Source organism: Anticarsia gemmatalis, chromosome 24 (assembly GCF_050436995.1).
Source record: "Anticarsia gemmatalis isolate Benzon Research Colony breed Stoneville strain chromosome 24, ilAntGemm2 primary, whole genome shotgun sequence".
Taxonomy (NCBI): domain Eukaryota; kingdom Metazoa; phylum Arthropoda; class Insecta; order Lepidoptera; family Erebidae; genus Anticarsia; species Anticarsia gemmatalis.
Window position 1 is genome coordinate 7,640,459 of NC_134768.1, and position 17,029 is coordinate 7,657,487.

General features: G+C 32.2%; 1 protein-coding gene across 1 annotated transcript in view; it reads left to right on the forward strand.

Moving 5' to 3' along the window:
* The first annotated feature begins 660 nt into the window (after positions 1-660).
* The window catches only part of Osi24 (Protein), a 76,211-nt gene continuing 59,842 nt past the window's right edge, over positions 661-17,029 (forward strand). Inside the window, exon 1 of the mRNA XM_076130643.1 lies at positions 661-1,043. The gene's annotated coding sequence lies outside the window, so the exon portion shown is untranslated. The remainder of the gene's footprint in view (positions 1,044-17,029) is intronic.

A 17,029-nucleotide genomic window follows, 5' to 3' on the forward strand; every position in this document is an offset into this window, starting at 1 on the left:
GTAGTTGTAATTGAGTTCAGTGACCAGAATCTTATGATTTATCATAAATATAATAATGGTAAATAGTTGTAGTACTTAGTATGAATAATAATATAAATAAATAAGATAAAAATAAAAATTTAAAAAATATTTTTATGGTGTCATGATGTAATTTCGACTTTTCTTTGTAGTTTCTCCAGGAAAAGTTAATAAAGATGACATTTGAGATAAGATTTTAACAGTTTATTAGTTTACGTAATGGCCGAGGCATAGTCTCAAACACAACACTTTGCTCAATTTGTGCTGAATATTTTGTACCTTAAATTGGTAGTTTGTGTAATATCAAAAGTAATCTCTATTACATATCCGTCAAAATATGACATTAAATCTCACTCTTTATTGCAAAATTATTCGAAACATACAGTTTCTTACACTCATTATTCAATTTTACAACTTTCAAACAAACGAAATGACACAAAACATAACATTGGAAAGTGTAACATAATGATGACAAAATAACAAGCAAATGAGTACGTAGAACAAAATAATTAAGACGTGGAATCATCTACTCAAATTGAGCGTGTCTATCATCGAGTACTTTCAAATATTACTCGAACGACTCTCACTCGACGGGAACAAGTAGTAGCACGCCTGCGCGGGCGCAAGACAGAGACAACACATCAGAAACATCCATTCACTATCGCGAACTCGAACAGAAAACTCGTTTCTTCAAAAAAACCATTAAAAAAAGATCCCTAGAAATATTTTAGTATATCGAAAGTTGACAGTAACATTGACCCCCAATTTTGACCAGGTGTTGTAAAAGTAGGGGGGAAGCGCTTCGCAGCAACCAGTGGCGGTTCGAACACGGATTATACGAACGTGTCACGCTCCGAAAAAGGCACAGTGTCTATATTATTATTGTGATCTAGTGTGGAACTATGTGTATGTGCTAAAAACAGTTTTTGTTTGAATACAAAAAGGTGAAAAGACTCAGCAAGTTTCTCTTTTCCACAATTGGATTTTTTGGTGATAGTTTCAACATGCTTCGGTATTTCTTTATTGTGAGTACTTTCTGATATATTGGTTTTAATATTTTATTTATTTTGATGCAGTTTTCTCTTTTACGTAATGAATTGGATTCCTATCCGTAACACTCTATTTTATAAACTATTTGATCTGAAAATTTCATTTTAATGTAATGTTGTTTTGTAAATTGTAACGTTGTTTTTATTTAAGCGCATAGTAGCACCTTTATTTACTGTCGGTATTTTCTTATGCGAACGTTTGATAATGTCTAAGAGAATGCACGGTATACGTGTATTGCTAAACTTTCCCTTACTGGATCTGTGGAGCACTAAAGTGTAAACAACAAGTAATCGTGATATCTCAGAGATTTATCTTAGTAACTACTTTGAAGTTTTGTCAGTCTCTCAACATTTTACAACATACAATAATCAGATAACTAAATATTATTACCAAAAAAATCTTGGTAATGTAAAATTCGGACGCAAATGTATATATTTTTTGCAGTAAAAAAAGTGTAAAAGAATAACTTAATTTGGATTATGTATGTGCACTTTAATACATTGTTTTACTTGTAATTTTTGTACATTAAATCAGCAAATAGTTTAAAACAAGTAGGTGACATTATGGGAGAACCTATAAGCTAGAATTCTTATCTAAAAAACTTTGAAGGTCTATCGGGCCTTAAAGATCTATACACTTAAAAAGACCATGAACTTGACCGACTTCTTGAAGAAGAAAACATAATAATATGCAACCATAACAGAGAGGGCACTTACGCCCATCAGTGTGAACGTAAAGCGTGAAATATTGTCATTCGCATCAGCTGTTAAGGTCGTAAAGACCGGTTTTAAAACCAATCCCACACTTGTAGGTCAAGCCAATGTCAATATCTTATGCTAATTAAACCATAGAGTGAATATCAATAATGAAAGTTTTGACTCAGAAACTACTTTTAGTTGACTCATTAATAATGTTTGAAGAGGTTAAAAAGGTACGAATATGGTAATGAAAGTTTCTCGAAAACATATCGCTTGCGGCGAATGTGGGTTCTTGAAGATTATTTAAGAAAAAATTGTATGATTACTAAGTATCTGTTATTAATCTCTTTACTCGTTGAAATCATTTGATGTCTCACTGAGTGCTAAATTCTTATAGGCAAACAGGGTCGGTCCTATATCACTACCTTGGCCGAGTACAAGTTTACCATTTCCTCCTTCTAAAACTATTTGTTTTGGTACGTAAGGATATAATTCACTATGGTAGGTCAGTAGGTATCGTATGCATTTTGTGTTATGATTACTTTATCTAAGGGTTAATTTAAATATACATTATAGTGTAAGCATAGCTGACCCCACCACCATATGGGACGAATAGCCAGGAAGTGAGAGAGAGATATTATGAACTGACATACAACGTTTACTTTATCTTTACCATCAGACATTGGTATTTCAAGTATTTTTATAGATGGTTCGTCTGATTCTTTTTCATATTCATCTTCAAATTTGCAGTCATCTTTGCAATTATATTGCTAACGTTATTACTATTATACAACACCAATGTTTCACTCTCATACAGATATATTGTATCATATTTTATTTATAGTAATTAAGAAAATATTTGCACGAGTTTATTAGCAATTAGCCAAAAGAATTTTCATGATTGTCGCGTGAATAATTAGAGTTAATGAGACGATTAGAATTCGGAGAGAGATTTCAACTTCACTTTCTTTAAGTTAGTAAAGATTTTAAGGCTCATTGTTTAATGTTTTGAATCAAAACACTTTATAACTAGGCAAGATGTTTGATAACAAATAGAAAAGGTCAAAGTATTTCTGTGTTAGAAGAAAATAGATCTTGTTTTTATTTAGTTACAAAATATCTTATTAAGGTATCAAAATGTTTATAAAAGAAAGGCTTGCCTTTAGCAAAATTATCATTAACAATCATTACTTTTTCTTTTTACGAAAAAATGAAAAACACATAGCTTCAGCGATGCTCCCCTGATCAAGAAATCAGATTGAATACCTCTTATTTTGATGTTATCTGCCATCGCCATTTTACAAGTTTATTTGTTATTATTTAACTAATGTTTTTGTGTACATATTATGCCTTTTCTAAGCCGTGATGTATCTTCTTATTACTGCAATTAATAATACTGAAGTGAATTAGACTGACTCATTACTCAAAGTGAATTAACTACTCATTAAAGAAGAAATAACATTTACAAATTGTAAGTTATCGTAGCAAGTGACATTCTTTAGGCTCGGCCTGCTCCTTTAGAAACAATGCGTTTCATCAATGGATTTCACTTTTTGACCTAAAATGCTTAAAAGAATCTGATAAAAATTTCCAAATATATCACCAGTTTTAAGGTCAGTATCTTCGCCAGTCAATGCTCCGGCCAGACCTGGTTGCCACTTTCTTAAACCGGTCCAGTCTTGAGTATCATCACGTTTGATAAAAACCAATGAAAGTCATGTAGGTGCGTATTTTTTACTAAAGTTTCTGAAAGTAGTAATTTATGTTCATCATAAACTATTGCTAAAACTTACTAATAACTAGCAATTTTAATAAATCAGACTAATAAAAAAGTGAATTTAAAAAAAGTATGATTTTTGTTTTCGTTTAGTTAGGCATCAGTATTGTTACATGTCAGCAAAAACGCCATACTAATTTGAGGTTTGGAATCATTTTCTAACTTCAAAATAATTGGAATTTTAAAAAATGGCGTAAGCATCCAATAAATTGGAAATAGATTTTTATGAGTCCTTAACTTACTGCGTACAGTTTCACTTGCCATAATTTTATACAAAGGTACACCTTCAAATACTAATAAGAATTAATGGAAAGATCAATTACCACCAAAAAAGTGGCTAGCAATTCAACCTAATTTCCAAACACTGAAAGTAAAATTAATATCTAGAAATCAGCAGGCATGAAAAAATCTACTTATCATGTGTCATACAAAAAAACGGAAACATTAAAAAGAAGGTTTTAGAAAAAACTATACATAATTACAGTCCTACCAAAACTTTCGATGATTTGTGTCCGTTTTAAAGAAGCTACGTGTCTGACCCCATTACGTCTTAGCTTGATGATAAATGCATACACATTCAAAAATACTTCTAACTTTTTTGCTGTAAAGATTAAAATCTTATCGCCTTTTTTTTAGTTATAAGGCTTTTAAATGAAAATTATGGGTTTGCTTAAATAAAATGTGCTTAGTAAATAAATTGCTAATAAGCTATTTGAACTAAATATTAGGTCGTAGTTGTTATTTAGCTAAACTGTTTAGTAAATATAAGTAATTTCTTAAATAATAAACTAGTTCATCTAGTAATCTAAATTGTAGAGCCTTATCCTATCCATTGATCATTTGTATTGTTGTACTATCTCATTCATATTTTTGATTTATTTTCTAATTATCTTTAGTTACTTCATTAGCATTTTCTTTTGATATTACTATGACTACCTACTGCTAAGTAAGTATCTTTAATACCAGTCAAATTATTTTCTTCAACGATCAGGGGTTTCAAAGAAAAACATATATCATAACACCAAACTTTAGTTTTTTGAAGCCGATAGATTTCTGTTAACCTAAATACAATTGATTTACATAATAATGATGTACCATACTAGAAACCAAATTTCTAGCTAATAAAACATAACTTAAACGCGATGAACTTGAAAATAAAACTAATATAGAGATATTTTAATATCTATTTATGTAAAATGGTGATTGACACAGTTATAAATGGTGATCATCGAGAAATTTTTGCTATAAATAATTTTATTATAGACATTATGCTAATAATGAATTTGACGTGAGAATGGTGACGACAAAAAAGATGACACAAAAATGTAATTTTACTTTTAATACATTCTGTTTGTCTAGAATTTAGTATTTTCAGTGTTTATTGTTCAACTTAATTAGGTATTTATGTTATTTAGGTGTTTTAATGTTTACAGTTTTTAAGCCTCAAATGCTGTGGTGTGATTTTTCTTGTTCTTAAAAATCAATAATAAATATGAATGTCACATCATTTCAAACATTCGAATCTCTTTTAGATGAACACAATGAAACTGCTCTAACAATTTTCCGTATTATCTTCAAAACTTCATACTTCTGTTAAATGCTTACTCAGCAAACTATTCTCTAAGAAATTGACGTTAACTCAAAAATCGAAAATTCCCTTATACTTTCTATTTATTTAGAGCTACTATAATCTGAGTATACGATACGTTCGTTACTCGGTGACACCAGCTATCAATTTACACGATCATAAAGGATATTGATAGATGGTCTTCGAAGCGAACTAAGATGATCTGTGTCCATTGTGTATATCCGCCTTTCTTTGATAAAAATAGCATGTCGTAAAAGAAAGTTGTAATATTTGTCTGATCTCTATTTCTGCATAGATATACTAGTTATTTAAAAATCTGTGATTATGAAAGCTGAAGTTATAAATACATTTTTATAGCTCATGATGTTTTTTGCATTTTAATATGAAAATTATGTTTACAAAACAAACAAAACGAGAACTTGTTGGTGAAGTTGAAATAATCCATAAACAGATGTATAGAATTGATAGGAACTAACAAATATGGAAGCCCTACATCACTGTATTATAAATACATTTAAAATTTCTTTAGATAAAAGCATTTTTATCCATTAGCTTTGTCTAATGTTAAGAAAAATGTGTTGAAGTCAGAGGAACTCGAAATATAAACTGACTCAATACAGCCTTCAAAAAAGCATGAAGCCTCTTATTATAGGTAATATAAAAATAATAAACAGTCAAATACAATAAAATATTAATTTTAAATGAATCAGTCAGCCTGCTTCCACGGCTAGTCCAACCAGTGCCAAAACGTCAAGACGCAAAACTCGTGCACGCGTTCTTTCCAGAATATTTTTGAAAACATAATTTCTTTTGAAATTAAAGATATTAAATTCTTAAAAAATAACATTACTTAAAATCCCAGTAAAAAGATTACATTACAAAAAAACTAAATAAATAACCGAATTCCGTTACTCAATGGAAACACACGCTACCTACAAACACAGTTTGCCGTACACACGTCGCCCTTCGTACAGGAATCACGTACGCCTATAATTAATACTAGATACTACTAGATAGAGACTTTTAACTAACCGGTCACATTTCTTCTTGAACCTGTTCGCTATGCGGTTGAAGAACCAGTAGCTGTACCTACTATGAAATTACTTAGGAACTTAATCCACGATTTGTGTAATTTGCTGGTAGTAAACGCGAAAGTTTATAAAGGTATATGCTTCCTTTTCAAATTAAAACACTGATGGCATTTGATGAATTAAGCACATATATTACTTTATGCAAAATACTTTTTAAGCCAAGTATTCTACTAAAGAAATTTTACCAATTTATTTTGTGTGTGATAAAACAGAAACTATGAAAAATTGAATATTAATTTAGTTCCCGTAACCGGCGATCCTGTATGAAAAGATTTATGGATGTGAATGAAGCATCGTAACTACCAAGTGGCGTTCTCTCGGCTGTGTCTTCCTATATGGAAAGTAGAGGTCATATTTTTATGTATGACAAAAGTCAAAACAATAAATAATCACAAGCCTAAGAAACAGAGAAACGAGATAAATAAAACCGCAATAGATTCACAGAAGAGTATTTAAGCGTAAATATTGACGAGACATAACAATCAATTTATCTGCTGAAACTGTCACAAATATTTCCAAGAGAATCGTATCCAATAGTGGCCAATTAGGAGGACTTCAAACTTATTGCGGATTGGGTTACCAATTAAGATAAACGTGGTGTCAGTCGCTCTTTTTTGATAAATACTAAATTCGTTTGTTTGTTTCATATCAGGAACGGGACAATAAACAATGAAATAAATATCTAATTAATAGACACGTCAAACGAAAATCATTATTTCCCGTGTAATTAAAAAAAACGCAGTCAGTCATCAGAAACAAGGGGTTTCTTAGTTATGTATTTCATAATTGTTACAACGGGCAATTGCATTAACTAATGCTGAGCTAGGCAGCCTTAGGCAGTGACATTCCGTAGACAGCCACTTTCAGCAATACGTCTCCGTGCTTCAATTTAGTTTAACACTTGTTAAGTCATGTCCCTTAACTTGAAGACTAGGCTTTCTAACATATTTACAGTTACAAGCAAAAATTAATATACACGGTCACAATTTTACTATGTTCATTGCTAAAATGCTTTTGAAAATGTCACAATACATACACATTTTTATTTTCGACTGCATCATACCAAAAGAAATCATTAATTTTTCTTGTGTTTCCGTTACACAACTCGCTACTTAAAAGCCTGTACTTTCTTTCCTTAAAAGGAAAAAATCTTGTAAAACGGTGAAACGTCCAAAATGTTAATATAAGCATTTGGCTGGATGCCTTGTGAGGAATGCCAAATGTTTCACGGCAAGATACTTCTTGATCAAAAGTGGTCCATGTATCCGATACGATGCTCATCCCAATTGTAGGTATAATGATTGTGAATACTGTAAGATACGCTTAATTTTTTGATATCCTTAAGAATAAAACTTTATTTTTTTAAACATTTTATCCCTGAAATATTGCTTCAGGAAAGACTGTTCAGGTTCCCAAATTTTGGTTGTAAAACAATTAAGTATATAACAAAATAAAAAATGCGTTCTTTTAATAGTAGTAGAAGCGTTAGTAGTTACTGACTGATAAAAATAGACAGAAACATTTTGTCTGAATTCAACGTTTTTGTATCACCACACCAAAATAGAATTTTAAGTTATTTGTAGGACAAGAAAACTTTATTTATCTTTACTTTACGATTCTTCCTATTTTCCAACATATCGAACTATTTATACGAATCATTTAAACCTTATCAAAATATCGTAACTGACACATTAGCAGACTATCAAATCTAAAAACAAACATCCTCAGATTTTCCTTCAAAAACACTTCAGAAATACTCCAGACCATTTGTATTATCTCAACGAGACAGCTACAGAACTAAAGGATGATGGATTAACAAACTCTAATTAATAACTCGGTCTAACTCCAAAAGAAACATCTTACAACTTTCCTCGTTATTTATAGTCCGACAACTTTATAGAGAGCCTTGAAAAGAACGACATACCTACATAAAATCAAGCCTTTCTCCCATACGGGTACGTAGAGACCAAATAACGCCACTTGGAACGATCCTTAGAAACGTCCGCCTCATTCACATCCCTACATTTTGTCATACGGAACCACCGGTTACAAGTACCACGTCCCCGAATTTTGGTACCCTTACCGACTTACTCTGGTTCAATTACATCTATACATCTTGACCGCTAATTACGGGTACTACGCTGACCTTTTTGTAACGCACAATTTATCTCGATTGTAATGAATAATGTGAAAAATAATAATATAAAGTAACTGCAACAAATACACAACTGTCTGCTGCATAAGCCTGCAATTGACTCATGTTCAAAATGTTTTACAATACCTCTTTTTGCAAATCTTGCAAACAAGGCTCTTTACTAAGTTGTCGGACTATAATGTCATTTCACTGGCCTTTTCTCTATATCGAATTTCAAATGAAATTGATCTCCATTGACGTCACTATTCTATAAAATTGAACTGAATGCAAGCTGATTGACTTATTTAAAATAGGACTTTCTACCAGGAAAAATAACTTCAATTGATAATAAGTAGATCTTATATATATATATATATATATATATATACTTAGCCTTTTTATGTTGTTAAATAAAATTATTTGAAAAGAATGAATGATGAAATATTTGTTTGAAGAGATTATTTTGTCGTTAGATGACTATATTTATATAATAATTTAGAGGACTTAAAGACATTTTCTATTTGTCAAAAACATTAAAACTATTATTGGAATACCGATTTGACGACAACAATCGGTATAAAATATCTTACCGTTGTGTGACTTTAAATTGTTTTCTTTACCTTGTCCCAACCCGCAATTGGGGGACTCAAGGCCTAACTCCTCCCTCATTACGGGAGGAGACCCTTGCCCAGCAGTGGAATACTCTTCACTTTTCTGACTAAAATAAACTTAATTTAAAACTATCTACTTAAAAGATATTTTACAAAAGTCTGCGTACAAATTTCTACATTTTTTGATTTTATTACTCATTGTTCATGATTCACGTCATTGTTTTAACAGGATTCTTGTGTATACATGACATGAGTATCTAGAAATGAAATGTTTTCACTTTCAATAGTATTCTAGGTTATGTCAACAAATTAACGTATGTATATGAATCAAAGAAAGTGCTTTGCGGTAATGACGTGTTCTCAGAATTGACTTAAGATATTAGTGTACTTGGTAATAAGTCATCTGAGGTTATATAAATTACATGAATAGGTACAAATGTGGGAGAATGAGTGTGACATTTCTTAAAAATCTCATAAATATTTGACAAGTGAAAGTAACTTGGTATTATGTGTCTGTTATACTTCTATGACCGAATCAATTAACATTAGATTTAGTTGTCTCATAGAGATTATTTCACAAGGACTTCGAGAGTTTTAATCTTCTATAATTTAGTAACTGCATGACGATAAAACGGCATTTGCGGGTCCATTGCAGCACAAAACAGAGAGATTTGGAAGGCAAAAGGGGAGGCCTTTGCCCAGCAACCCACTGCTCGGCAAAGGCCTAAAATCCCTTTACGTGTTGGGACACAGGACACATGAATTTCAGTAAATATAAATAAAAGAAATAGTCCTCCATTGAGCCCCAAAATGATTTAGTCTATAGCCTTCAGTCTAAACAACGCGACGTCAACAAATACTTACAAGATTCCTTGCTTTTTGAGGTTAACTGCAATACTATGTTATTATAAAACGAAAATATTCTCTCATCGCATATCTTGTTCTGGTGCGCTCGAACAGTCTGCAGTCGGCCCACTTGGCACCGGTTTTTACACCGTCTCGTCCTTCCTTGTAACTTTCTATTATAAATATGTGTTTATTTGTCTGTTTCCGAGTCTTTTTGAGTCACGGATTTCTGTGAAAAGTTTATTTTGTACTACTGATACTATTTTTTTTTTATTTCATAAACTATTTATTGAACATTTTTGTCTTCTATTCAGCTGTTTCAAATTTATATAAATGTTTAATATAATATTCAAGGATGCAATATTATATTGATCCTAGGTCTACAAATGTCTTCCATAGTAGATTTCTTCAAATTCTGTCCAACGGTTTAGCGGTGAAAGCGCTACAGACAGACATACATTCACATTTGTAACACTAAGTATGGTTTTGAAGAAATTAATTGCGATCAAACTATTATAGCTCCAAAGTTTAAAAATCTTCTAACTGCGATATTTATAGCATATAATATCGTAAATTCATCGAAATCGGTCCCGTAGTTTTGCAGTGAAAGCAAAACATACAGGTATACATTCGCATCTATAAAACTAAGTATTAATTTCGAAAAAATAAACTGGCATCAAATTATGTTTCAAAGTCCACTTCCTAATCCACGAGTGAATCAGCTCAGTTCAAAATTCTCTCACAGTTACAAATGTTAAACTTTCACATGCATCGTCATCGAAGTCAACTGGATCAATGGCAGGCGATGATAATGACACACTTGTTCAGAATCAAATGTTTTATGCTCCTTGATTTGATTTAAAGTGGTCTGTTTTAGTTTATTTCAATTTTCGTTTCGTATTATTTGTTAATTGTGGGAGAAAATTAAAAGCTTATTAAAATTTGTAGGTAGTTACGGCAGCAATTTTTGGTATTGTTTTTGATAAAGAAAGTGAACTTTTTGAAAAATCTGCCAATAAGTAAGTATATATTTGAAATAATTTAAGTTAAATTACAACATTAAGTACTAAGGCCAGATTTCTGTAGTACACTACGGACTTAAACACATTTCTAAAGTCTTTGAGATTGTCTAGAAAAAAAGTTGTCAGATAGACAGCTTGAGGGTCAGTTAAAGTAGGTACAAATATTATTTCCAAAGTGCTTCTAACTATCATTTATTATGAGCCATTTACAAACGAATTGTGTAACTATTGCGTGACCTTTTCTAACTTGAGTCATCATATAAAGTTTGAAAATTACAAAGACGTTACTTCATTATAAGTTTTAAGTGTTCAAAATGCAGTTTGTTGGCTAAATATTAAGATATATAGAGATAATATTTTGTATATATAAAGGGTCAATTGGTAGCTTGGTTCATTAAACAACCACCAAAATCTGTACCAAAGTACTCGAGGATAACTGACGTTTTCTAGTTTAGGTTCAGTTTCTTGGTTAGGTGCTCTGAATTCCTTTACCGTTAAAACCAGTGATAATTATTTCCTTTTGCAAAAGTCAATTACAAAATAACCTGTAGGCAGTTTAAGACGCCTGCCAAATAGAAATCTATGATTCGCTTAAGGATATAACTAAAGTAGGCGTTCTAGAACTGGGTGAAAGTTTTATCCTTTCCTCGAAAACCTTAATCAGTGACGCATAAAAGATGAGTCATGTAGGCAAGTACCTGTCGAAAGCATAATGGATAAAAGACATCTCTTTTATCCATTAAGATTTTTGGTATCAGATTATAAAATAATCCCGCATCTCTAACCTAAACCTGTTTATTGTACAAAAATAGGTAGGTATATTTGTAATGTAAGCTATAAGTCTGCCAGACTTTAATTAATCAGTTTAATCACTTTTACAAAATGAAGACAAAACAAACGAAAAATATTTTATCTACACAGTTTTGCTAAAAGAACTACCTAGGTTAAACAGCCTAGACACAGAAGGAACTCTGATGAGACTCTGATTATATTATGTCATCAAATAACATGTATTAGGCCACTATATACGTAACACATCTTCAAACAATGTCACTTTTAATTTCAAACTTAAATCCAAACCAAATTGTACACAACAGTACAAAACAGACACGTCTTCCACTCAATATCTCTGTATCGTAAGCCGAACCATCAATAAGTCTGTCCCACGCACGAACAAGCACATTATTGGACCAAGAACACGTCCTTGGCGTACACCCTAGGTAATAACGAGTGTTTTTTGTTTTATATCGTCTGATTTGAGAAGTTCAATGAACGGTATTAATGTAAAAAATTGCAGTTAAAGGTTTATTATTGAAGGGTACGTGATCTATGTAGGGTTCTCAATAGGATATGATTTCGTTTTTTGATTTGACTTAAGCATTCGATTGAATGACTCAGACGGCTTGTGTTACACGGCAATACATGTAATAATGCATATATTATTATTTCCGGGATATTAAAGCATAGACCATACCAGTGTGGTCATCATTTGACCGTCTTAAAAAATATTCCAATTAAACATTTTGGTAGTAAAAATTACTTTAAGACACAGAAAAGGCTTTTATGAAGAGAAAACAAATGCAGAGAAAATAAGTGAGTGGAGCTGCGCGACTCAGCTAATGGTCGGTAAAAATTAAACCACATCACTGCAAATCATATAATTTAATTAAGTTGAATACTTTCGACAAATACGATACCTTATTAAATTTTACCTCAAATGCAATACACTGTAAAGCTTTAACTAATGGCTACACAAACACAAACGTTTAATTCCCGATATTTGGTTCAATTTTGCATCCCAAAAAGCGAATGGTCGACTCCAATAGCTATTTGATTGGCTTTGACTAAACCACTGATTGCGAGTGCACTGTATAGAACCAGCAAAGTGATTATCAATTAGTTTTATAAAGGAATCGTTCTGTTTGTCTGTGGATAGATGAAAACTAGACGTGTCGATTTGAAAATATTTCTCTCGTCTAAAAACCTCTTTCACGCGTAGAGGTTTCAAAATCTGAGATGTCACAATTTTAGGACTATCATCATTTTTAGTCTTTATACAGCTAAAGCAGGACTGTAAAAAATAATAAACTTCCAAATACAAATAAAATAATACAAGATCATGCAAAAATCTTAATGGCCTGGGATAACTAATAACACTTAATCAAGGAATGTATAGCTGCCAATTTTAATTTGGCCTGAATCCTGAAACCTAATACAAAACCCTCATACTAAATCCATGAGAGGGGTAGACTCCTCTTGGTAGACCGTAGACAGTAAGATATTTTTACAAAAAATTTAGTCCTAATTTTGAAGACCTTGAACAAAACAAAAATGTTCCACTTCAGTACAGAAACTTACAAAAAATATGAAATTATAAAACTCGGAGACCACGTCTTGTCCATTTATTATATCCTGAGAATAAGTTGAGCGATTATCGCAAACCCTGCGCAGATAGGCCTTACGACACCGAAGGGAATTGGTCTGTGTGGCAGAAATAAAGCGGACTCTTTGAGAAAGGTTATAGTACAATAGTTTAATAGCCCGAGGAAAAAAAATATGCATCACAAAGATTGCCTCAGTGGCGCGGTTGGTAGCGTATTCTGTTGCTGATCATGAGGTGTCAGATTCGATTTCTAGGTCGGTCAAAGTAATACTGGTTTTTGTCCAATTTAAACTAAGATTTTTTCCCAAAAGTAGTCTAGAGTTAGGTAGCGTGCCTGATGTATGGCAATAGGCTTGCCCCTATTACACGGAACTAACACGGTTAACGGCGAAATGTAGGTGTATTCCATACTTCTCTGCCAAAACCTCCAGGTTTAACAGCCGTGGTACTATGTTAGTATGTATGCATTTGATGTTGTTAATTTGCCGCAAGTCTAAGTCGGTATAATATACCAATACGATACAAATATTGTTGTTATACAGAAACAGTTGTATTTTGTGTCCGTTGTCTGTATGTTTGTAAAAGTAGGTATTCCTCCTTTGAAAATAAGCTAGATCTTTATAGTTAAATAAGTTTATATAGCCTTGAGGAAATTACACTTTATACCTTTTGAAGTCAAAGAACTATCAAAATCCTGTGTTAATCCAAGTAGAACATCTTATTGTAATGAATATTACAAAAAAAATTAAGTCTTAATAGGTTAAAGGTAGAGTTCATTAACCTCTGACTTTTACGCTTTATAAATGCTGGCAAATTATTATTGACATTTACTTTATACAAAGTATTGTAAGAAAATCTCTAAGAATTTTTCTTTGTTTTTAAGTTTCGTGAAGAGGCTGAGTAGTCTAAAGTATCTACCCTAAGGGCACTTAAATGGGTAAACAAAGATATGCTAATAAATTCTTATGACTTTTCTTGTTTTATTTTGAAGAAGTATTCATTACAACTAAAATTTTTGTGCACAAAAAATCTATTTTTCAGTAGTTTAATTCTCTATAATTCAAACAATTGTTAGTAGACATTTTTGACAAAAGAGACTTACATTTTAACCGACTTCAAAAAAGGAGGAGGTTGTCATTTAGACTATAGATTTTAGTTCAAGCAAACCTAGTTCTCACCGGCCAGCTTAGCAAAAGAGCTCACATATTGTTGCCTAACAATGTACACTACTGAATTGAACCTAGTATTTCGCAACCATCAATAGCCTCGACAAATTATTGGTAAAAGGGACTGCAAACCTCACATCTATGAAAATCCCTTTTGTGGGCAGATCGTATCTGTATGCCATTAGAACCTGCGTTAGCTTCGACGTCCGAACTTAACCGAATATACCCGAACATTGCCGAATAGAACCGAACGTAGCCGAATGGCTCCGAACGGAATCGGAGCTTAATAAATTTGTTTCGTTACCAAGTCAAAGGGATTCCTAGTGTTCGTCGTGTTTTGGCAAAATTTCATTAAGTTCGGTCATACGTAGGTAAATTGTTTTTGTTGCATCAAACTGTGAGCAATCAAAAATTGTAATCAAGAAAGGATTTGCATGTAGGGTCTAAGTCTATTACTTCGATAGTATAGTATACGATAGCTGATCATGAGTAGAGGAAAGTACCTTTAAGTTACTTCAATTTTTAATGCTCACAATAAAAACTCAGAGCTTGGTGACATGCCCAGTAGACTCGCCTTCTTATAAATGGGACTAATTTGCAGATAATGTATTTTTTTGTTGTTTTCTTTACGTTAAATGTCGACTTGTCATTACGACCAATGTTGACACGTCTAGCTTGGAAAATCTAAAATGTAATGTCACTGACTTCTGTCATGATTTTGCACATTACAGCCGAAGAGATTAATTTCTAATAATATGACGCCTAACCGCGAGTTTATTAATTAACCGTTTATTTAATATGTTAAATGCAATAACTGTGTATCATTACTTATCTTCTTAACGCAAAAGTTTCACTCAATAAGAACAAGCAAAAACTAGCAAAAAATTTACAAGTGTGAGAAAAATATGTTTAGTGAAACTTAATTAATAACCGAAAAAGCGAAATTTATGAACATACAAAAATAATAGAAACAAAAAAGCAATTATTTTTTTATTTGATTTTGAAAGTGAGTGCATAAAAACAATTTGAGGTCAAAATGCCGGGACGCAAAAAATGCATAGAGATTAAAACCTCATGAGTGTATCAATCAAATGTATTTTTGCTAGTCATTCTGGAATTACTTTCACGTAGTTACTTTATTACTTGACTACAATTCAGTCAACTTTTGAAAACGTAAGTAAAAAAATTACGATTCAACATACAAAAACATCTTGGGGTCAAGGGCTCAAACGCAAACTCCAAAAGTTAATTGAACCTGCGACCTGATGCTGCCGGCGGTTTGCTTTATGTATTGAACTAACTTACCAAGGGTTAACGCTTTCTCTTAAAAATGTTTTCGTAGCAAATCGCACATATCCTTTTTCGGAGTTAAATATATCATTGCATCCATCAAATTCATGAAATTATACCACTATCGACTACTGACAACCGGCTAGCTATTGAAAAGTTACGTAATAGGATTCAGCGCCTCTAGTGGGCATCGTAGAAACTGTTTTTGTAGTACTTTTAAATGTCAATCTCTCGATGGTACCGACTGTACAAAATCAAGCTACTGATTCAAGTTTAAAAAAAAGGAAGACTAACAAACGGCCATGTTTAAATTTATAATCATGATATGGACATATCAATAAGTAAATGTAAAAAAATACTCTATCATTACTTGCTCATTGACACACAAAATTAGAAATTGGTATGGTCAATGTTAGTACTCAAAATACAAATGTGTATTATGACCTAGAAAATCTATATTATTATTGCTAAGCAACTACTCAGTAAGTATGTAGTTAAAAGCTTGTTTTTTTTTTATGTAACGAAAATCGCTTTTTGTTGCACTATTATTATATTCTTTGCCAGATTAAACTTTTGAGTTGATTCAAAAGTTTTGTCTGTGTAATACACAAATATCTGAAAAAAATAATTACAATGCATAATGCATATACTCGTGTGCCGAGACAACTATTTTGACTTGTATCTTTTGTCATTCCTTAGATGGGTGGCCGCATAGTGGTATTTGAACTGAGCGTCTCCGTGCTTCGGAGGGCACGTAAAAAGTCGGTCCCGGTTGTTATCAATAAGATAACAGTCGTTAAGCCATGTCAAAGGCCTTCGGGCGGCTTGAACAACTTTGACATTAGGTTGACCACTGACCATACGACAAATGAAATGAAATTGATTTATTGATAAACACGTAGATAACAATGTCTAAACTTTCGCTATACGTGACTATTAACTAGTATTTCCTATACTCGGGCCATTACAAACGTACGAACTACGTCATAATCGAAAGAATATAGGAATGTGACAATTTGTAGGAGCAAACGACAGAGTCAAATAAAATACCATGACATAGTTCGTACGTTTGTAATGGTATGTAAGATATTGTTTATCGTATAGTTAGTGGTCAATGTCTTAGCTATTCAAGCCACCCGAAAGCCTTTAACTTAATTGTCATCAACCGAGACAGACTTTATAGATGCCCTTTGAAGCAAAAAAATGCTCAGCTAAAAAACTTCTAAGCAACCTGATTACGAACTGAATTAATATTAATGCAAGCATTGTTTCACAACATCCGCGCTTAGTAATATTTTTTTTATAAGCAGCCTATGATAGATCCTGACTCTAACTATCTCCACGCTCAATTTTAT